Below are 23,206 nucleotides of genomic sequence, written 5' to 3' on the forward strand. Positions count from 1 at the left end.
GCAGACGGTCCACCAGTCATCTGAAGATTTCATCCAGAGAGGTTGTTTCTCTGGTGGGGCTCATGGTTTGAACGGCGGATGGTCCGCCAGTCATTTGTTGAAAACGTCCAGAGGCAATTTCGTCTCTGGTGGTTTGGGAGTTTGAACTGTGGACGGTCCGCCAGGACTATAATGGTCACTTCTGACACACAATCATTGCACTCTGACTCACTAGGCTTGAATGGCGGACGGTCTGGTTTTTGAACCGCGGACGGTCCACGACTATGCAGAAAAGAGTGTAATGGCTAGTTTTTGAGGGGAACTCTATATATACCCATTGGCCGGCCATTTGAGGGCTCTCTTGGCCACATTGAAATCACACTTGACATATTTGAGCTGGTCTTCCCCTCTCACACACACTCTTTGCTTAGAGATTGCATTCTTGTGAGTGTGAGAGCTTCCTAGTGCATTGCATCAATAGTTTGAGCATTGTGGCACTAGGGAAACTCCAAGCAAGCATCATCGATTTGTTACTCTTGGGAGTTGCCGCTCCCTAGATGATTTGGAGGAGTTGATTTCGTGGAGCCCTCCAAAAAGATTGTTGAGAAGCCCCGAAATTGGTTGTGAGAGGTCTTGTGCTACCTCACCGGAGTGGTGAAGAGCAACTCTAGTGGAATCGAGGTTTGGAGCGGTTTTTTGATTCAAGCCGGCTCAAGATCAAAAGGTCTCTTGATAGAGGAGCGGTTGAGTCTTTGAATCCACCTCAACGTGGATTAGGGGTGACCGTCAAGTCATCGACAACACGGGAAAAAATTCTTGTGTCAAGCTTGGTGATTTCCTTTGCTCTCTTTAATTATTGCATTTACTTTGAGCAATTTACTTCACTAGAGCTTGAATTGTATCTTGCCATCCTAGGTTGCAAATCCAAACTAGAGATAGTTGTAGCATGACATAGGGCTCTCTTGTGTTACTAATTAAATTTCTCTAGTGTTTGTGTTTTTAGTTTTAAACCGCCTATTCATCCCCCCCTCCAGTCAGTGTTCTTGATCCTACAAGTGGCATCAGAGCTAAGTACTCCTTAATCAAGAATTTAATCATCCCGGAGTAGAACAATGACTAGTGAAAATGGCATTCATGTTCGGAAGCCACCATTCTTTGATTGAAATAATTAGGATTATTGGAAAACTAGGATGTCGGTTCATCTCAAGGCTATGAGTAGGAAAATTTGGAGAATTGTGAATGATGGTTATGTCATCCTAGATGAAAAGAACTTGACCGCTCAAGATGAAGAAAATGAGCTACACAATTATCAAGCCGTGAATGTGCTCTTTAGTGCTCTTGGTGTGAGTGAGATCAATCGAGTCAAAAATCTCACCAATGCAAATGAGATATGGAAGAAGCTCATGGAAATTCATGAGGGCACATCAAGTGTGAAAGAGGCAAAATTATATGTGCTCAAAGGAAAGTTTAGTGAGCTTGCCATGAAGAAGGATGAGAGTGTGGCCGAGATATTAAACCGGCTAAATGGCATTGTGAATGAGCTCAAGGCCTTGGTTTTGAGGTTCCAGATGTGGATTTCTCTCACAAGTTTCTTAGAAGCCTTCCCGAGAGATATGACACAATTGTGACCTTGCTAGTGCGGTCGGATGTGAAGACCACTATACCCACACAATTATTGGGAGAAGTGCTCACTCATGATATGTTCAAGAAACCACAAGATGAAGTTCATGGTGGGACAATTGATGAAAAGAAGAAGAGTGTGTCTTTCAGGTACAAAGTAACAAGAATGAAGAAGAGGATGATTGCAAAGAAGAATAATCGGATGAAGAGATGGCTCTCTTTGTTAAGAGGTTCAATAGATTCATGAACAAGAAAAGCTTTGGCAAGAGAGAGAATCATCAAAGAAAAATCCGTTTGTGGACAACACATGCTTTGAGTGTGGTGAATTGGGCCACATCATCATAAATTGCCCAAACAAGAAGAATGACAAGAACAAAAAAGACAAGAAACATGATGAGGGAAAGAAGAAGAAGTTCATCAAGAAGAAGAGAAATGGTCAAGCCCACTTTGTTGAGTGGGATTCCGATGCAAGCTTCGATGAAGATGATGATGATGATGATGACAAGCCTTCTAAGGGAGTTGCCGGGATCGCCATCAGAGAGGCTCCATCTCTCTTCTCCACACCACATTGTCTAATGGCAAAAGGTGGTGCAAAAGTATTGAGAGATGATGAACTTGAAGAATTTTCATAGGATAATCTTGTTGACATACTCAACGATGCCGGTGGACTCGTGATCAAGAAAAAGGCAAAGTTAAAGGACTTGGAGTTGAAATTTGATTCACTCCAAGCTTCCTATGAGGAGCTAAAGACCTCTCATGAGAATCTTAAAGAAACTTATCAGAAGCTTGAGGAAGCTCAGAACACCTTGCTTGTTCACGAGAACAAGGCTAAGTTGAGTGTGGGGGTTAGTAGTGAAACTTGCAAATTATTTTGTGTATCTAGCTCCACTAACCCTTCATGTAGCACCTTCTTGTGATGAATCATTTGTTTTGGAGAATAAAAAATTGAAGAAGGAAGTAATTTGTTTGACTAATGACTTGAGCAAGTGCTATGATAGTAGAGCCAAATTCAATCATGGTTGGTCAAGCCAAAAGTTCACCTTGAATCGGTAAGATCTTGGGTACATTCCAAAGAAAGGCAAGAAAGCCTTCTATGCTACCAAGACCACATTTGTGAAGAAAGATGGACGGCCTTATTGTGAGAAGTGCAAGAATATAGGTCATAATGAGAAGAATTGCACAAACAGGAAAGCTATATTCACACAATAAGGCCTTCTAAGGTTAGTGTTTGTGCTAAATATGTTGGGTTACCTATCTTTGGTGCTAAAAGGAATGCCATTTGGGTACCTAAAACCTTGGTCACTAACATCCAAGGACCCACGAAAATTTGGGTACCTAAAAGAGTTACTTCTCTTTTGTAGGTAAATTATAAGGCCGGAGGAAGACATTGGGTGCTTGATAGTGGATGCACTCAACATATGACCGGAGATTCAAAATGTTTTCCTCTCTTGATGAGAATGTTGTTGGCAATAGTGATATCATCTTTGGTGACAATAGCCGAGGCAAAGTTGAAGGAGTTGGTACAATTGCTATCTCAAATGATCATTCTCTCTCAAATGTTTTGCTAGTTGATTCTCTTCAATTCAATCTCTTTTCGGTCACTCAACTTTGTGATTTTGGTTATAAGTGTAGCTTCACTAAAGATGTTATTGTAGTGACTAGTATGGATGGAAATGATCATATCTTTAAGGGATTTAGACATGAGGATGTATATCTTGTAGATTTCACTACTAGAGAGGCAAATTTGTCTACTTGTTTATTCTCTAAATCATCCTTGGGTTGGTTGTGGCATAGAAGACTTGGTCATGTTGGTATGAAACAACTCAACTGGCTCTTGAAACATGATTTAGTTGTTGGCTTGAATGATGTGTAATTTGAAAATAATAAGTTGTGTAGTGCATGTCAAGCCGGTAAGCAAGTTGCAACTTCTAATCCCTCCAAGAGTGTCATGTCAACTGAAAGACCTTTGGAATTATTGTATATGGATTTGTTTGGTCCTACCACATATAGAAGCATTTGAGGAAATTATTATTGTCTTGTGGTAGTGGATGATTATTCAAGATATACATGGGTTTTCTTTCTTCATGACAAGGCTGATACATATGATATATTCAAGAAATTCATAACAAGGGCTGAGAATTAGTTTGACCTCAAAGTGAAGAATGTGAGAAGTGACAATAGAAGTGAGTTTAGAAACACAAGAGTTGAAGAATTGTGTGATGACAAGGGAATCAAGCATGAGTTCTCAACTAAATACACTCCAGAACAAAATGGTCTTGTTGAAAGGAAAAATAGGACCTTGTTTGATATGTCAAGATCAATGCTCTCCGAGTATAATGTTTCGCATAGTTTTTGGGCCAAGGCAATCAACACGGCTTGTCATGCTTCTAATATGTTATATTGTCATAGATTGCACAACAAGACCCCATATGAATTGCTTATTGGAAGAAAGCCAAATATCTAATATTTTCGAGTGTTTGGTTACAAATGCTATATTCTGAAGAAGGGAACTAGATTATCAAAGTTTCAAAGAAAATGTGATGAAGGTTTTCTTCTTGGGTATTCATCTTGTAGCAAGGCTTATCGGGTCTACAACAAAACTCATGGTATTGTTGAAGAAGCATATGATGTGGAGTTAGATGAAACAAATGGGTCTCATGATGAACAAGAAAATCTTGACGATGTGAGAAGTGATGGCTTGAGAAATGCAATCAAGAATATGTCAATTGGTGATATTAGACCAAGAGAAGAAGATGAGGATGAAGGTGGTCCTTCTATTTCTATTAGAGTAAATCCTTCAACCTCTATCTCAGATGATCAAGCCCAACCAATTGTACAAGATTCAACCAATGATGATTCTCAAGTACAATATCAAGTAGGCTCAACTACTTCACCTTCTACATCAACTCAAGAACCCATTGCTCCTCAAAGAATCCATCATGTTCGTGCTAAGGATCACCCCATGGAACAAATCATGGGTGATATTACTAAGGGTGTGTGACATCCCAGGTTTTAAAATGTTAAGCAAGAGAAATTAAATCTGTCATCATGCATAATCAGCCAAGAAAAATGGAATCGAATAAATTTATGTGTGTATGTGTGTCTGTGTGCATTTAAAAACAGGAGAGAAAACTTAAATAATTTCTAAAATGATGCAAGTTTGCATATGAAATTGCATTGGAATATCACCAACGTCATGATAAACCAAAGTCTAGATGAAGTCAAAGTGAGAAAATGAGATTTGGCACATGAAATGACGAGTTCTTCAAATCACAGTTTTTAAATGTTTAAATTATCTTTCAATTGTAATGAACAGGTTTTAAAAATAAATTTTAAACCGTTATTCAAATTAACTTTTGTCCAAAACCAAAGTTGTAGGGTTTTGAAAATAAAACAATTTTTATGTTCAAATATTTTCAAGTTTCTATGCAAAAAGTGAAGAAAAGTTTAAATTTCGAAATGTATAGGATATTTTCGAATGCACTCAAGTTTTAAATTTTATCTTTCAAACGAAGCCTCAAATGAATTTGTGCCTGAAACAAAAGTTGTAGCATTTGAAGTTTTGAACAACTTTCGTATTCAAAAGTTTTTCATTTGACCTCGGGAGCAAGGAGAAAAATTGAATTTACAAACTGAACTTTGGAACTTCGAGTTAATTACGAGTCTGCCATTACTACATATCTCCCTCCTCTTTTTCCTCTCATGCCGTGCCGACGCCGTACGCCGGCGCCGCCACTGGCCGGCCACGTGCCGAGCTCTGGCCAAAACCGCCTTCCCCGCCCCCGGTTTTGCCCCCACACTGGCATCCCTGGCGCCTTCCGCGCTCGCCACGCGCCCCCGGCGCCCCTCCGCGCGACACGCCGTCGCCGTCTCGACGTCGAGGCCGTCGTGCCGCGCCGTTGAACTCTGTCACCGCTCTCCGCCGCTAAAGTCGTCTACGAAGCTGACTTCGATTTCTCCTCCCCTCGCTCCCTCACTCCCCAGAGCCCCAAACCCCTGCGCCCCTCACGTCCAGAGCCCCCATCGCCGGCCATTAGCGCCACCGCGGAGCTCCCTTCCCCGGCCCTCCTCCACCAGAGCTAGTACCCTAGAAAGCTTTCCCTTGTCCTACCGGTGCTCCCCGGCTCATCCCCGCCGCCTCCTCCTCACTGGAGCCATCGGAACACCTTCTGCCATCGCCATGGCTGACCGCCGCCCTAGGCCTCCGTCGAGCCCCACCTCCGCCCTCTCCCCGATCAAGACAACCCGCCCACGGGCTCCCCCTCGCGCCGGTGAAGCTCCCAGGCCAAGCCCGCCACCGGAACGCCGCCACCCCGAGGTAGATCCCGAACTCCTCTAGTTCCTCCAACCCAGGCCCCTCGCCGCCGGCGACCGGAGCCGCCGGAAATGGCCGGCGCCGCCCTCACTGCACGCTCCTCTATTTTGAAGACCGGCCAAGGGCCTTTTTGTGAAGTTTTAATTTTTCCAGGGCTCCCAGTGCAAATACCAGGGACCTATCTGCAATATTAGTTTTGTTTTTAAATTTTTTGCAGTGAACTTGGAAATTTAATTAAAAATTGTAGAAAAATCCTAAAATAGCAAATAAATACTTTTGGAATCCTTATCAAAATCTCTACAATCTGAAACCATGATATGACATGTTTTAGTTAGAAATTTTTGCTACAAAAATAGATTTATGTTTAATAGTGCATAAAATACTTTTGGAATCCTTATCAAAATCTCTACAATCTGGAACCATGATATGACATGTTACTATAAAAAGTTCATGGAAATTTCTCATGTTTAGCTATAGTTTTAATTAAATCTTGATTTATGCCTAGGTTAAATGGTTTTATTTCTCAAGTTGTTCTACTATGTTTCATGAGTTGAAACTTTTACAGTACTTTTACTTTGGATCCTAGTTGCTGAATAAAAAGTTTAAGAATTTTTAGTTATGCCTAACTAGACCAAATGATTTTTGTTAAGGAGAACTACATTAATTAGGGAAAAATAGTTTTTATGCAGGGAAAAATCAGATATTTTTATTGTAGCCCTTAATTGAATGTCTAAGCATGCCTGCAAACTTTGAGCTTCTAAAACTTACTAGTTTACTCTGTATAAATTTATCTTTACACATGCTTTAGAAAAGAATCTTATTTTTCATGCTTACGGTGTAGCTCTTTTAGTCCTGAAAAATTTACCACAAGCTCGTCTTATGGATCCAATCTTTAGTTAAAATATCATTACCAGCACTTACATTCCCTAGCTTGGGGAATTATTTTTGGGTAGAAATGTTTCTGTGCACTTCTATAAAAGAAAAATAGCACACCAAGCTCTTCTATGAGTTAGTATAGATAAAGTTACTACTCTATAAATGACTGCCCAGGAAATGTTAATTAAGAAGTTTCACATCCAACTCACTTTATGTTAGACTACAACTTTATCATGAAAGAAAAATAATAACATCTACATTGTTGAGCAACTCAGAACTTTGCATTCATACATATGCATTGTTGCATTTCATTTAGGTACGATACATGTACCACATGAAGGATGTGACGTTAGAACCGAGTCAGAAGACGGTAAATGGTGGACACGTCTAGAAGATGGACGGATGGATCCCGATGTGCACGACCAAAGGAAGATGTTCGCCGAGCAATTGTTCTCTAACTAACACTGACCTAGTGTTAATCCCAGGCAAGCCCCGGAGCATGTCCTATCTATTTTAAATTTATACAATTTATTATTATTTTTATTTACTTGCGCATTTCAGTTTAAAGGAGTTGGTTGGAACCTTAGCTGCAGGTACCTATGCTTAAACACTAGTTTGTGTAGGTCGCTAGTTAGCTAGGCTAATTGTTCGGTAGAAGTCGAGTGATTTCCTGCCACTCGCGAGAATTATAGGAGTTGAATGTCTACTACCTACTGCAATTATAAGGCTCACGGGCGGAGTTGTGGTACTTGTGATACCCCATCTGTTTAGTGAAAATGGATAAGGCCGTAGTGTGTGGTAGTGGTGGTTAAGTGTTTGAACGTACTAGTGTTGGCGCTCCTTAAGTACCCATTTTACTATATGATTAGGAGTTATTTTGGTAAATTCTTCGGGATGATTCATGTACTAACCCGCCACTTGGCGCCCGAACTTGACTGTTTTTGATTTTGTCCTGGATTTTGGAGCATGTTGCATTTTGACACGAAATTGGACATTTTCGGAGATGTTTTGATGCATGGTTACAACTGGGCTAAGATGAGGAATAAGAAGAAGAGGCCACACGCGAAAGATGGGACCGAAAGGGGCCAGAAAGGGCCCAGGCCGGCCGGCCTGGAGCCCTTGGGCCGGCCGGCCTAGCCCATTTCGGAGCCCAATCGGTCTCAGTTTTCTTCAGCATGAAGTATGCGTTAACCCTAACCTATGTTTTACCAAAACCACCGACCATATCTGGCTATAAATACCCCGAAGCCGCCATCAAAGAGAGGGCATCTAGGGAGCAATCTACAGGATCTAGAGAGGAGCATCCAGAGATACATTCGAGTCAGACACAAGAGAAAGGCGACACCGGAGGCCTCATCGTCCCTCGGCGCCACTGCAAGTTGGAGGACAGCAAGGGATCCATCTCTTGCCGGAGATTTCGTCACCATGATCAACTATGCTTCGCATAGCTTCATGGGGTAAACTCCTCGTTTGTTCATGGGGTTGTAAGGAGATCTTGAGTTGTAATTGCCGAATCCTTTATGAGATTGATCTACCATGATTCTTGTTGGTGATGCTTTGATGCTTAATAGTTCGCGACTTGGTTTTGGGTTTGCTTTGCTCTTGCATGGTTTACCTAGATTACATCAACTATCGTGTTCTTGTTGATTCGTTACCGATTATCCTCGTGTAGTGACAGTATGCGGGAGGGAAAGGTTTTGATCTTGGAACACACCTTTGGTAGATTAGATCCGTTCTTCGTTGCTTGGCGATTACATCTCTAGTGATCCTAGACCCTATGGACAAATGCTCTTCATATCTTGTGCACGCATCTATCATTGCTCACTAGTCTAGATTAGATTAGATTGGTTAGATTAGATCTATTTCACACTCATACACTCAATATAGATCTTTTACCAACATCATTAGTGCTTAGTTAAGCATAGTAATACACTTGTTCCGTAGATTGATAAACCTTGGGGGAATACTCTAAGGGAAAAGCTACATGATCCGTGCGCTTGCGGTACGTAAATTGGCGCTTTAAGAAGCGTCAACAAGCTTTTCTGGCGCCGTTGCCGGGGAACAAGCGATTTTGCTACGTTTAACTTTGTATTAATTTTGTTGGTTACTAACACCTAACCTTTTTCTCTAGAAAATTTTTGTTTTTGTTTTTGTTTTGATTGTCTAGATGGCCCATCTCATTCAACACGTGGAGGAAGGAGAAAAATCACTAAGGGATTATGCAAGCCCGCGATCGGAGGACTTCAACATGCAAAAATCAGATTCGGTGTTGTGAGCCACCGAGTACGAGATCAAGCCTCAAATCATCAAGATGGCGGTGGCAAACCCCTTTAGAGGAGATGAGACGGACAACCCATATAGACATATCAAGTGGTTCACAATGCTATGCAACACGGTACAACAAGACGGAGTTCCGCTAGCTTGGTTTAGATGGAATCTTTTCCCATACTCACTTGCGGAAGAAGCGAGAAGATGGTTTGCACTTGCATCCTTTGAGGTAAAAGGAAATTGGGATGACTTGTTGAAGAAATTTTGCAAGCGGTTCTTTCCGTTAAGCAAGGTTCAACATATTCGGAAGCAAGTGATCAACTTCGCGCAAGGAGAAGAAGAAGGGATAGATCAAGCATGGGATAGATTCAATGGATTGATTGAACAAGGACCGAAGCTCGGATTTTCCGGTGAAGTACTCTTGCATACCTTTTACTTTTCCCTAACCCCCGAGTGCATGCAGTTTGTTCAAATGTGTGCAGAAGGAGATCTCATGGAGAAAACACTCATGGAAGCCGCCCAACTCCTACAAAAAATCAGCAAGGGGGCGGCCATGCGAAGAGATTGGGAAAAACGATGTTCGGCAAGCTCCGAGGAAGAATCTCAAGTGCGGGTGCTTGCTGGAATTTTCAGAAAACAGGCATCGGAAGTGAGGGAAGAACAACCGAAGCATGGGAAAGTCATAGAGACAAACCACGATGAAGAAGCATCGATCCGGAGTGCAACGAAAGACGATCCGGAAAAGAAAGGAAGAACCATGGGCACCGCCAAATCGCTAAGGGAATTCGAGCAAATGGATTGGATACCAATTGACTTCGGAAGATTGTTCGACAAAGCAAGACCACTTCCAAATCAACGAGGAATGGTGAAGGTGATAGCAGAAGATTTCCCACCGGATAATCACACAGGATATACATTTGGCAAGGAATCAACCGGTTATATTATTCGGAAACTTTTTGAAGAAAAAGAGGAAGAGATTGACTTGGACGAAGTGCTGGAGGTCAAAAAGATCGTGTGAGTGAAATCAGAATCATCACCCTATGTGCACATAGCCCAAGTATATGCGATTGGAAGCAATCAAGGCGAAGGTAATCCATCACCCACACCTCGTGTTGATTGCATGATAGACGGAACAAAATGTTGCAATGTTTTATGTGATGTTGGCGCCCATGTTAGTGTGATGAGTTCCAAGGTTTATGTTGAGCTTTTTAACGAAACATCAAACCTAGATGCCACAATCATTAAATTGATCATGGGAGGTGGTAGATTAATCAAACTGCTAGGAGTGCTTAGAAATCTAAATGTTGCTATAGCGGGTAAAAAAATTCCTACCGATTTTTTTGTGATTAATGCTAGTGATGATGAGCATGAAGGCATAATCCTTGGAAAACCCTTTCTCAAATTAGTAAATGTTGTTCTAGATGTTGGAAAAGGGATTGTCACTTTTGATCTAGATGGAGAGAAGCGCACATTCGAATTTCATTCAAAACCATCTTTCGCTTCACCTCTACCTCTTGATAACGAAGTGGTAGAGAGCATTCGTTCCATTGAATCTTTCAGGGATCCTCTCCAACGCGCTTTGGAGAATGGGGACGCTCAAGACGATCAAGATGGAGAACTAGTGGAAACAATGGAAGAGTTGAAGCCGCAACACGGGAATTTGGAGGAAGAAAAAATTGAAGACATTGGAGAGTTAGATCAAGAAGAGGATGGTGCGTCCGATATTGAGATGAAGCCACTCCCCAAGGGATTGAAATATGATTTTTTGGGAGATGGCAAGACTTTTCCGGTGATTATTAGCGACGAATTGAGCCCGGAAGAGACGGAGAAGTTGCTGAATTTATTGAAGAAGCACAAAAAGGTGATCGGCTACTCGATTAATGACTTGAAAGGTATTAGCCCCGCTTTTTGCACACATCGTATACAACTCGAGGAGCAATACAAGCTGGTCGTAGAGCATCAAAGAAGGTTGAGCCATGCTATGCATGATGTCATGAAGAAGGAGGTTATCAAATTGTTAAATGCCGGAATAATATACCCCGTGCCTCATAGTGAATGGGTAAGCCCCGTTCATTGCGTTTCGAAGAAAGGAGGACTCACGGTTGTGAAAAATGAGAAAGAGCAATTGATACCGCAAAGAACCATCACGGGATGGAGGATGTGCATCGATTATAGAAAATTGAATAAGGCAACGAGGAAGGATCATTTTCCACTACCATTCATTGACGAGATGCTAGAAAGGTTGGTAAAGCATTCACACTTTTGTTACCTTGATGGGTACTCGGGATTCTTCCAAATACCTATTCATCCGAATGATCAACATAAGACCACATTTACTTGCCCGTATGGAACTTTTGCATATCGGAGGATGCCTTTTGGATTGTGCAATGCGCCCGCTTCTTTTCAAAGGTGCATGATGGCTATATTTTCAGATTTCATAGAAGAGATTATGGAGGTATTCATGGATGATTTCTCGGTGCATGGTACTAGCTTTGAAAATTGCTTGGCAAATTTGGAGAAAGTTCTTAAAAGATGTGGAGAGGTTGATCTTGTGCTTAATTGGGAGAAGTGTCATTTCATGGTGAAAGAAGGAATTGTCCTCGGTCATGTTATCTCCGAGAGAGGGATAGAGCAAAAAATAGAAACCGTGGAGAAATTGCCACCACCTACGGACGTCAAATCTTTGAGGAGCTTCTTCGGTCATGCCGGATTCTATAGGAGGTTCATAAAGAATTTTTAAAAAATCACCAAGCCATTGACACAACTTCTCCAAAAAGATGTGGAGTACAATTTTGATAGTGAATCTTCACGCATTTCGAACACTCAAGCAATCCCTCATAAGTGCTCCTATCATGCAACCTCCGGATTGGAATCTACCTTTTGAAATCATGTGTGATGCAAGCGACTACGCCGTAGGAGCCGTTCTTGGACAAAGGAAAGAGGGGAAGGTAAATGCTATCTACTACGCAAGCAAGACTCTCAATGAAGCCCAATTTAATTATGCAACAACGGAGAAAGAATTGCTTGCCGTGGTATTCGCCTTCCAAAAATTCAGATCGTACATAGTAAATTCAAAGGTGATAGTTTATACCGACCATGCGGCAATCAAGTATCTCTTGTCCAAGAAAGATGCTAAACCATGCTTGATTCGATGGATCCTATTGCTACAAGAATTCGATGTGGAGATAAGGGACAAGAAAGGGGCAAAAAATGTTGTGGCCGACCACCTATCAAGGATGAACCATGGAGATGATGGAAAAGAACCGATCGAGGATCAAATGAGAGATGATCACCTATATAGAATTCTCGACAAAGATAGTTGGATGAACGAAATAATAAGGGCAATAAAAGGGATGCCCTTGGATCACTTGGACAAGAATGCAAGAAAAAGAGTGATCGCGGAAAGAAGAAAGTACTATTGGGATCCACCATACTTATATAGATATGGAGAAGATGGAGTCCTAAGAAGATGCATACCAAGGGAGGAACGTGAAGAAGTTCTAAGGAAGTGTCACTCGTCTGGATATGGGGGACATTATGGACACTTTAGAACTCAAGCTAAGGTATGGGCTAGTGGATTCTATTGGCCCGAGATGCATGAAGATGCGAAAAGATTTGTTTCGACTTGTCCGGAATGCCAATGGACGGGGAATATCTCGCAAAGGAATGCCATGCCATTGAACTACAACATGCAAATAGATCTATTTGATGTCTGGGGAATCGATTTCATGGGACCATTTGTGAACTCACATGGATTTGAGCACACTTTGGTGATGGTGGACTATGTTTCAAAGTGGGTTGATGCTATGTCATGTCGGAAGGCATCAACGGAGGAGTCCATAAACATGATTAAATCGGTAATCTTCCCTCGATATGGCATCCCGAGAATATTGATAAGCGACGGAGGAACACACTTCACGGGCAAAGACTTTGGTAAATGCTTGAAGAAATTGGGAATTGAACATAGAGTGTCCACGGCTTATCACCCACAAACAAACGGACAAGCGGAAACTTCGAACAAGCAATTGAAGGACATTTTAAAGAAGACCGTGGTAAAAGGAGGAAAAGATTTGTGGCGGAACCAACCAAAAATACTGGGCCCGGGTGCACTGATATTTGTTGCTAAGCAACTCTGACCCAAATTGGCACTCACCGGTAGTTCCTCGAGTGAAGCCTCGATAAAAGCGACGCTATTCCAGGATCAGCAGACAACACTCACGCGAAGGTGAGCCCAGAGATTACAACACAGAACAATTCATACATCTCAGAGTGATTGCAGCGGAAAGAAATTTATTACAAACCATGTTCAGAATAGTAAAATACTACAGAGTTCCATCTACTCAATTTATTCGAGTCTGATTTTTCAGCGGAAGCATTAAAAGATAACTAGCGAAATACGTGACGCATCGATAAGCCCATACGAAAGCGTCACTCAGCGGGAGGGTGATCAGCACCAGCTGAAGGACCATCCCACTCAACAGACCAACCCGGAGGCAAGGTACACGGCCAAGTAAGACTCGCAAACAGATCTTCGAAGTTAGTACCTGAAAAATAGTGCCACAAGCAAGGCTGAGTATACTAATACTCAGCAAGACTGACCCGTCTTCGGATATTACATAGTCCGATAACTAGACATGCAAGGCTTTTTGGTTGGTGGGGTTTGTTTTGCCAAAAACGCTACTAAATGTTGATCCTTATTTTCAGATTTTATTTAGCCATCTTCCAGTTGGATTAACCATTCTAAGTTTGCATCTAACTCTACACAAACATGGTAGAGCAATCATTTAATCAACCAGCAGTATTATCATCATCATGTTCCACTTGTTACTCTATGTGACCGAAATCATTAAGCAGTCTCATGCCGTGAGAGGCGGACGATTCTGAATCGGATTTCAACCTGGCCAGGGGAACCTAGACCACACGCATGGGGATCAACTTCGCTCCCGCCCGCGCTACTTTTACCCTTTCTTTCCAGTCCGTGGATCCGGCACACCCTCCCCGACTACAGAGCCCGACGTCTATGCACCCGTACGTCGCGACATAAAAATAAACCCTACTTCTACCAGGAGGGTGCGAGATCGTTCCACTCGCCGGTCCAATCAGGTACTTAAGCTTACCGATTACCATATTTCTCGGTATGTGGCTAGTACTTTCAAACGCTTAATGAAATGAGCCACACACCGCGACCTTAGCCATTTTTTACTACACCAGCGGGGTATCACAACTACACAACCCCGCCCGTTGTCCTTACATTTCAACAGGAATTAAAGTCAGTACAATTCCTATTTGCTCACGAGAGGCAGGAAACCACTCGACTTCTACCGTACCTATTTAGCATGGCAACTAGTCGATAAAAAGATCCGGTATCAAACATAGGTTCCTAGGGATCATGCATCTACGGTTTTCGATCAACGCCTAGAAAACTTAAATGCAGAAAACAAAATATTACAATACATTAATAAATAGATAGCTGAATGATAATTCGGAAAATAGTGGGATTATGCTCCGGGGCTTGCCTTCTTGGGCACTGTCAGGCAGAAAAGCCTCTGGGGCTTGCCCCAGGTCTTGAGACAAGTTAGTACAGTTCAAATTGACCTCCTGATCCACACGAGAGTCCGCGGGCACCAATTCGTAGTCCCTGTCCGCGAGATTAACCGTTTCTATATGCAATGCAAGATTATGAGTTATTCATGGATAACAATTTCTTTCCTTCACGATAAAGTTGTAGTCCAACAAAAGTTACTTTAGTGATGATTTCAACATTTTATTTCATGGGCAGTCATTTATAGAGTAGTAACCATAATTATGTTTCTTCATGAAGGAGTGTGGGTTTGTTTTTCCTTTCCAAAATTAAAACATAACATGCTTTCATTATTTCATAATAACAACTCTACTCATGAACTAGTGATGAAAAACTAAAGTAACACAGATCCAAACTTAAGCATTTATGGTATAAATTTCAGCATCTAACTAAAAAGCAATTAACCATAACAAAACTTGTAAGTAGGTTACTCTAGTTGCTTCACCTTTTTTCACAGTACGTTTGATATGGTTTCTGGTGCTAAACATTTTATGGGAGCATCTACCAAGCATATACTCAGTACTGTAATTTTTCCAGATTTTATTCACTTATACAGCTGGGGTAATAAAAAGAACAAAAACAACAAGCCATTAACTAAGATTAATTCTCCAGAGAGTTGTACTAGGGATATGATTCTCAAATTTTTACCAGAGCCTAATCATGAGCTAAACATACTCCAGAAAAATTATCGAGCTTTATAACCACCAGATAAATTAGTTATGCATTTAATTTAACATGAATTAGCATAAATTTCTCAAGGTGCATTTAACTAGTACTGCATATGAAATTTTTATTACAGATAGAACATACTCTAAACAAGATCATGTCCAAAAATAAAGATCAGTTATGGTGTAGATTACTCAGAACAAAAATAGTAAATCTAGCCCCAAGATGCTAAGCATGATTATTCACCAAAGTAAAACTCAGTAACTGCAGCTCAAAATTTTTAGACAGGAACACAGAGCTGAAAAGAGACTTCAGAAATAAATATAGATTTTTCTGAGCATAAGAACTATATATGACGAATTAAGTTGATTAAACAAGCATAAATCATGGTATACAGAAAATGAACTCTAATAAATCTGAAATTTAGGTATTAACAGGGTTTCAGTTGCACATACATTAAACAAAAATTCCAGAGCAATTTCATGTGCATATTTGCCAGTATTAATTCGAGAAAATCAACAACAGATTAGAGAATCTTGATTGTTCTAACATGATAACTGTTTTGGTTGGGTGTAATCTTTTTACTATGATCTTAAGATTCCATTAGTGATGACATATTCAAAAATCAAGGTCATTTGTTGAGTAGAACTTTCTGAACATGCATAGGGTGATTTTCTTATTCTTTTTCTCAGATTAAAATAAAAGAAAAATATGAACATATGAATGTAACAAAAGTTGTAGTTCTTGTTCTAAGGATTCCAGAACAGTTGAGTTTGCATTTTTACAATTTTTCTACGAATTGTTATGTATTTTCAAAGTTCACAGTTTTGAAGTTTAAGCACATTTTGCAGTTTGACCCCTGGAAGTTTTGGTTCTTTTAATTTGGGGTCCCTGGCGGAACTCACAGAATAGAGCAAGGAAGGGCGCGGCGTTTCCCGGCGAGGAGAGTCACCGGCGGCGAGGGGAAAGTGGGGGAAAAGGATGAGGAGTTCGAGAGCTACCCTTGGGTGGTCGTGGGAGGAGCGGAGGTGGTCGGAGCTGGGCTCTCCACGGCGGCCGGTGGCCGGGGGTGGAACTGGGCGGCGGTGGCGCCACTCCGGCGAGGGAAAGGCAGCGGGGCTTGGCCGGTGAGGTGCAGGGCAGTGAGAGGAACCCGTTCAGGGGCTCTATTGGAGCCGAGGAGGGGCGGAACGGTGGCTCCACGGAGCTCCGGCGGCATCCGGCAATGGTGGCGGCCAATGTGGCCTCTCTGATGGTCCTGGGCAATTGGGGTTTGGTTGTAGAGGGTCAACGGGAGGTGGAGAATGTTGTGGGCTGTTTGGATTGGAGAAAGGGGAGGCGGAGGGAGGAGCTCGGCGTGCAGGGGCGTCGCCGGCTTCAATGGCGGGCGGCAAGGTGTGTTACTGGAGGTCGCCGGCTGGTACTCGCGCGCGAGGTGGGGCGCTGCCCTTTTATAGTTGCAGCGAGGGAGGGAGAAGCTGGGCGCACGCTAGCTGGGGGAGGGCCGCCTGGTGCAGCTCGGGCAGGGGCGCGCAGTGACCGGCGAGGGCGTCTGCGTGGCGAGCAGAGGACGTGGCGGGGCGCGTGTCGAGGTCGGGAGCTGCCAGGGAAGGCCGGATTCAAGCAAACCAGGGGCGCAGGGCTGGTTTTGGGTGGAGGCACGATGCGTGGGCGGCCAGGTGGCGGCGCCGGCGTACGGCTCCGGCCGTAGGCACGGTTCAGGGAAGCGAGAGGTTGAAGAAGCTGTCGGTGGCAGTTCTGTAAATAAATCGAAGTTCCAAAATCAGTTCTATAATTTCAAATTTTCTCCCTCTTCTTGGCCTCAAATGAAAAAGTGTTGAATACCACTTTTGCTTAGTTTTTCGATATCTACAACTTTTGTGTTATGCACTTTTTCATTCGAGCAATGGTTTGAGAGTTACTTAATTATTTCAAAAAATGCCATTTAAAGTACTTACCATTTCATGTGAATTTTGGCACTTTTACTCTTAGGCTTCAACTAGGTTTTTGTTTAACATGACATGGTGAATATGTAGATTCATTTTCCTATGCATAAGTGCGTTGGTTTGAAAGTTATTTTAACTTCCTTAACACTAGAAATTGAACTCCTGTTTATTTGAATGATTAAATTTTGAATTAGCAAAAAATCTTTTTAAATTAAACTATGTGTCACAAGAATATGAGTGTGTCTTCATACTATTTTTTTGTGACAAAATGAGCATGAGAGTTCTACAAGTTTTATATCCACACATACTCATATACAAGGATGCATTATTGTTTTGTATAAATATTTGACATTATGTGCTAAAGGAATATTTATGGTTCCTTATTTGAATTATTATTTTGTTTGAACTAGCAGACCTTCACGAATCATGAATGGTGCCATTAACCATTTCATGTGATGGTTATCCAGTTTGAAATTTGATTTGCAATGAAAGTTTATAGCTCATTATGAAAGGTGTATTTTATTGCCTTATTACCACACATGTCCAGTCAAATTTAAAAGTGTACCAATTATTGTTTTTCAAACACATTGCACTCAAACACATGCACACATACATTTACACACAAGTTTGCAAGAACTAGACATAGGATTCTTATTTAAGTTTTCTTAGCTCATTTGTGTGTGAAGTTATGTTAATTGACTGGTTTTGGTTAAACTGACACCAGAGGTGTCACAAGATTGGTCGAAGAGACTAGATGATGCACTATGGGCATATCGTACGGCACACAAAACCCCGATTGGTATGACTCCTTATCAATTTGTTTACGGAAAAACATGCCACTTGCCGGTTGAGCTAGAACATAAGGCGTATTGGGCGATGAAGGAGATGAACTTTGATGCGGAAGCCACTGGAATTAAAAGGAGAATCCAAATAAGCGAATTGGAGGAGTTAAGATTGAAAGCGTACAATAGTGCATCAATTTACAAAGAAAGGATGAAGAGGTGGTATGACAAGCGATTACAAAACAAGGAATTCAAAGAAGGAGACAAGGTCCTACTCTACAATTCAAGATTCAAACTCTTTGGCAAAGGAAAACTGCAAAGCAAATGGGATGGACCATACGTCGTACACTCGGTTTCACCCACAGGAGCGGTGACAATCATGGATGTGAAAGATGACCAATATGTGGTGAACGGACAGCGACTAAAGGTATTCTTGGAGCCCGACGTCGTGCCCCTTCATTACATTGACATATACACCATGGAGGAGGAACCGGAACGTCAAGCCTAACGACGTTAAGCAAGGTAAGTTTGTACATACTCTCTTTTAGATTTTATTTTCGTAGTTTTATTTTTATTCTGAACGAACTTCGAGTAAAATATAGACTCATAATTTGTTGGAGGGCATCTCGGAAAAAGTTGGAGTCCAGGGGGGCTGAAAAACCCCCTGGGCCGGCCGGCCCAACACCCCTAGGCCGGCCGGCCTAAGGCTCCTCGTGTGCAATTCAGTCTCGATTTTTGGTAGGTATGAGATAAGGAAATTTGATGCGGAGGAGGGTTGTGTTAGGTTTTGGCAAACCAACATAAAAATAGCCACTCTAATGGATTTGAAACCCACAAGAAACTCGTTGGGGCGTAACCCTCTTTGCGACGCGCTACATCGGAACCCGGGTGTGGTGATAAATGGGCAAGGGCCGGGTCACCATCCCCCCAAGGGCGCGTCGTATCGTGACCTGGGTACGATGATAAGTGAGCAAGGGTCGGGTCGTCACCTGAATGGCGCGCTACATCTGCGCCCGGGTGTAGTGAAAAATAAGCAAGGGTCTTCGCACTTCCCTCGACGGGTGCAAAGGGTAAGGAAGCTAGCCGAGCCAACTAGGATTCGTATAGGTAGCTGGAACGTAGGGTCCCTAATGGGTAAGTTGCGAGAGCTAGTTGATGCAGCAATTAGGAGGCTTGTAAATATTCTATGCATTCAGGAGACTAAATGGAAGGGCCAGAAGGCGAAGGAGGTTGAGGATACTGGCTTCAAGCTTTGGTACACGGGAGCAACTCCGGGTAGGAATGGTGTAGGCATCTTGATTGATAGGAGCCTTAAGGATGGAGTCGTAGAGGTTAGAAGGAAAGGCGACCGGATTATCCTAATCCGGTTGGTAGTTGGAGATTTGGTTTTGAATGTGATCAGTGCCTATGCCCCTCAGGTAGGCCTTAGTGAGAGCACCAAAACGCAGTTCTGGGAAGATCTAGATAGCATGGTTAGTACCGTGCCTAACAGCGAGAAACTCTTCATAGGAGGAGATCTCAACGGCCATGTGGGTGCGACTAATGTAGGGTTCGAGCGAGTGCACGGGGGTTTTGGGTATGGTAGCAGGAGTCAAGAGGGGGAGGATGTGTTGAACTTTGCGTTAGCCTACGACTTGTTGCTAGTGAATACCGTGTTTAAGAAGAGGGAATCCCATCTTGTGACGTTTCGTAGTGGACAACACTCGAGCCAGATCGACTTTATCCTTGCTAGGAGGGAGGATAGACGCGATTGCTTAGATTGTAAGGTGATACCTGGGGAGTGTGTTGTCCCTCAACACAAGCTTGTGGTGGCGGACTTTCGTCTTCGGGTACGTGTCCACCGGGACAAACATGCCAAGATTGCGAGAACAAAGTGGTGGAATCTTAGAGGGGAAGCGGCACAAGCGTTTAAGGAAAGGATGCTAGGTGAGGGGCCTTGGGAAGAAGGAGAAGACGCAAATGACATGTGGCTAAAGATGGCAACATGTGTTCGGAAGGTGGCCTCAGAGGTGTTTGGCGTGAGTAGGGGAGGCAAACAGGAGGGGAAAGACACCTGGTGGTGGAACGACGAGGTGCAAAGGGCTATTAAGGAGAAGAAGGAGTGTTTCAAGCGCCTCCACCTTGACAAGAGTGCAGCCAACATCGAGGGCTATAAATTAGCGAAGAGGGTTGCAAAGCGAGCTGTGAGTGTAGCAAAGGGTAAGGCGTATGATGACCTGTACCAGCGGCTAGGCACGAAAGAAGGGGAGAAGGACATTTATAGGATGGCTAGGATCCGCGAGCGGAAGACAAGGGACATCAACCAAATCAAATGCATTAAGGATGGGACAGATCGACTGTTAGTGAAGGATGAGGAGATCATGGATAGATGGAGAGAGTACTTCGACAAGTTGTTTAATGGGGAGAGTGAGGGCCCTACCCTTGAGTTAGATGACTCTTTTGACGATACCAACAGACGTTTTGTTAGGAGAATTCAGGAGGTAGAGATCGGGGAGGCTTTGAAGAGGATGAAGGGAGGTAAAGCGATGGGCCCTGATGGTATCCCCATTGAGGTGTGGAGATGCCTAGGAGATAGAGCAATAGTATGGTTAACTAAGCTTTTTAATCTCATTTTTCGGTCAAACAAGATGCCGGAAGAATGGAGGAGAAGTATATTAGTACCTATCTTCAAAAACAAGGGCGATGTTCAAAGTTGTACTAACTACCGTGGGATTAAACTGATGAGCCATACGATGAAGCTTTGGGAGAGGGTTATCGAGCATCGCCTAAGAAGAGTGACAAGTGTGACCCAAAACCAATTTGGGTTCATGCCTGGAAGGTCAACCATGGAGGTGATTTTCTTAATACGACAATTGATGGAGAGATATAGGGAGCAGAAGAAGGACTTGCACATGGTCTTCATTGACCTTGAGAAGGCATATGACAAAGTACCGAGAAATGTCATGTGGTGGGCCTTGGAGAAGCACAAAGTCCCAACTAAGTACATTACCCTCATTAAGGATATGTACAATGATGCGACGACGTTTGTCCGGACATGTGATGGCAACACCACTGACTTTTCTATTAACATAGGCCTACACCAGGGGTCAGCATTGAGCCCTTATTTATTTGCTTTAGTGATGGATGAGGTCACAAGGGATATACAAGGTGAGATCCCTTGGTGTATGCTCTTTGCTGATGATGTGGTGCTAGTTGACGAGAGTAGGGTAGGGGTTAATAGGAAGTTAGAGCTGTGAAGACGCACATTAGAGTCGAAAGGGTTCAGACTTAGTATGACCAAGACCGAGTACATGATGTGCGATTTCAGCGCGACTAGGCATGAGGGGGGAGACGTTAGTCTAGATGGGCAAGTGGTGGTCCAGAAGGATACTTTTCGGTATTTACGATCGGTGCTACAAAAGGATGGCGACATTGATGAAGATGTTAGGCATAGAATTTCAGCTGGCTAGTTGAAATGGCGGCAAGCTTCTGGCATCCTTTGTGACAAGAGGGTGCCACAAAAGCTAAAAGGCAAATTCTATAGGACAGAAATTCGTCCGGCGATGTTATACGGTGCTGAATGTTGGCCTACAAAAAGTCGACATGTCCAGCAACTGAGTGTAGCAGAGATGCGGATGTTGCGGTGGTTTTGCGGGCACACAAGGAGGGATAGAGTCCGGAACGAAGTTATTCGGGATAGGGTTGGGGTGGCACCAATTGAGGAGAAACTTACCCAGCATCGGCTGAGATGGTTTGGACATGTCCAACGAAGGCCTCCTGAGGCGCCGGTGCGAAATGGGGTTCTTGAGAGGGTCGATAATGTAAAGAAGGGTAGAGGTAGACCTAAACTGACGTGGGATGAGTCAGTTAAGAGAGACCTTAAGGATTGGAATATTTCTAAAGAGATAGCTTTGGATAGGAGCACTTGGAGACTAGCTATCAATGTGCCTGAACCTTGAACTTATTTCTTTCGGGTTTCATCTCTAGCCTACCCCAACTTGCTTGGGAAAAAAGTCTATGTTGTTGTTGTTGTATGAGATAAGGAAATTTCAAACCTATGCCTTATAGATTTCACATGCCAAAACCGAAGAGATATTGGACTTCTCGTCCAAGTCTTTTCGGGACTTAAATAGAGGCGTGGGTTAGATCTATTCTCTCATACTTTTCAATCTACACCACCACATCGTGAGAGACTTCGACAATGGCCGGTCCAGCGAGCGCAAGAGCCATGATTGCAGCAATGGAGATTGAGGAGAGGGGCTTGACGCCCGACACCCCCATGCCAAAGACACCTAGCCCCATCTTGGCAACTGGTGCGACACCCCTCCTTGTTGAAGCAAAGCTATGTGAAGCGAAGGCCCCTCCGAAGAAATTCAATACCCAAGCACGGATGAGCATCTGAGGGAAGGGCCTTCAATGGTGCAACGAGAAGCTAGCTCAAGCCCGAAGGGTGGTCGTCGTCATCAGCAGTGACGAAGACGAAGGCGAGAGGCGACAAGACAAAAAGCCACCCGCGCCTAGGCGTTCCTTGTGCATCCTTAGAGTCAAAAGAAAGAACTACATCGAGCACACCCCGGAGCTGAAGGATTATGCAGGGGACAACGATTGGGAGAGCATCATGAGCCCTGGTTCATGGGGCACCACCAGTCGTGACTACGATGATGGTTGGCCGGGGTGGGCCGAAGAGGAGAGAAAAGAGGAAGACGACCCCTCCGGAGGTGATAGCGGCAAGAAGAAGAAGGACGACGACGAGCCCAAGGACGACAGCCCCAACTGCAGCGGGCATTACTCCGGGTGCTGTTTCAAGTGCCGCAATGAAATCGCGGATCTCCACGCCACCATCGATAGGTGTCATGATCGAATCATGGCAATGGATCGAAGGATGGACGACATCGAGACCTTGGCCGAAAAAGACTACAACTTCCTTGTCCGCAACATAAGGAAGTTATTCGGGATGGTCGGTGATCTACAAAAGCAAGGAGGAGGGCGCCCTAGATGCAATTGCCCTAGGTGCCGTTGAGAACGCCGACGAGCGTCACACACGTCTTTTATATCATTGCGACAAGGACGCCGCATAATCTAAGCATGGGGGGGATGTGTGATGACTCGTAGATTGAATTTTGGTCTTTGTTTACTCGAAAGTTCATCGTGTACGTGTCTTTAATTTCGCAAGTGTGAGAGTCATAGTCTAGCG

The 23,206-nt window shown here is 43.3% G+C and overlaps 1 pseudogene; it reads left to right on the plus strand.

Moving 5' to 3' along the window:
* The first annotated feature begins 1,169 nt into the window (after positions 1 to 1,169).
* LOC120684921 lies at positions 1,170 to 21,110 on the plus strand (annotated as a pseudogene).
* Positions 21,111 to 23,206: the final 2,096 nt, after the last annotated feature.

Source organism: Panicum virgatum, chromosome 8N, assembly GCF_016808335.1.
Source record: "Panicum virgatum strain AP13 chromosome 8N, P.virgatum_v5, whole genome shotgun sequence".
NCBI lineage: Eukaryota > Viridiplantae > Streptophyta > Magnoliopsida > Poales > Poaceae > Panicum > Panicum virgatum.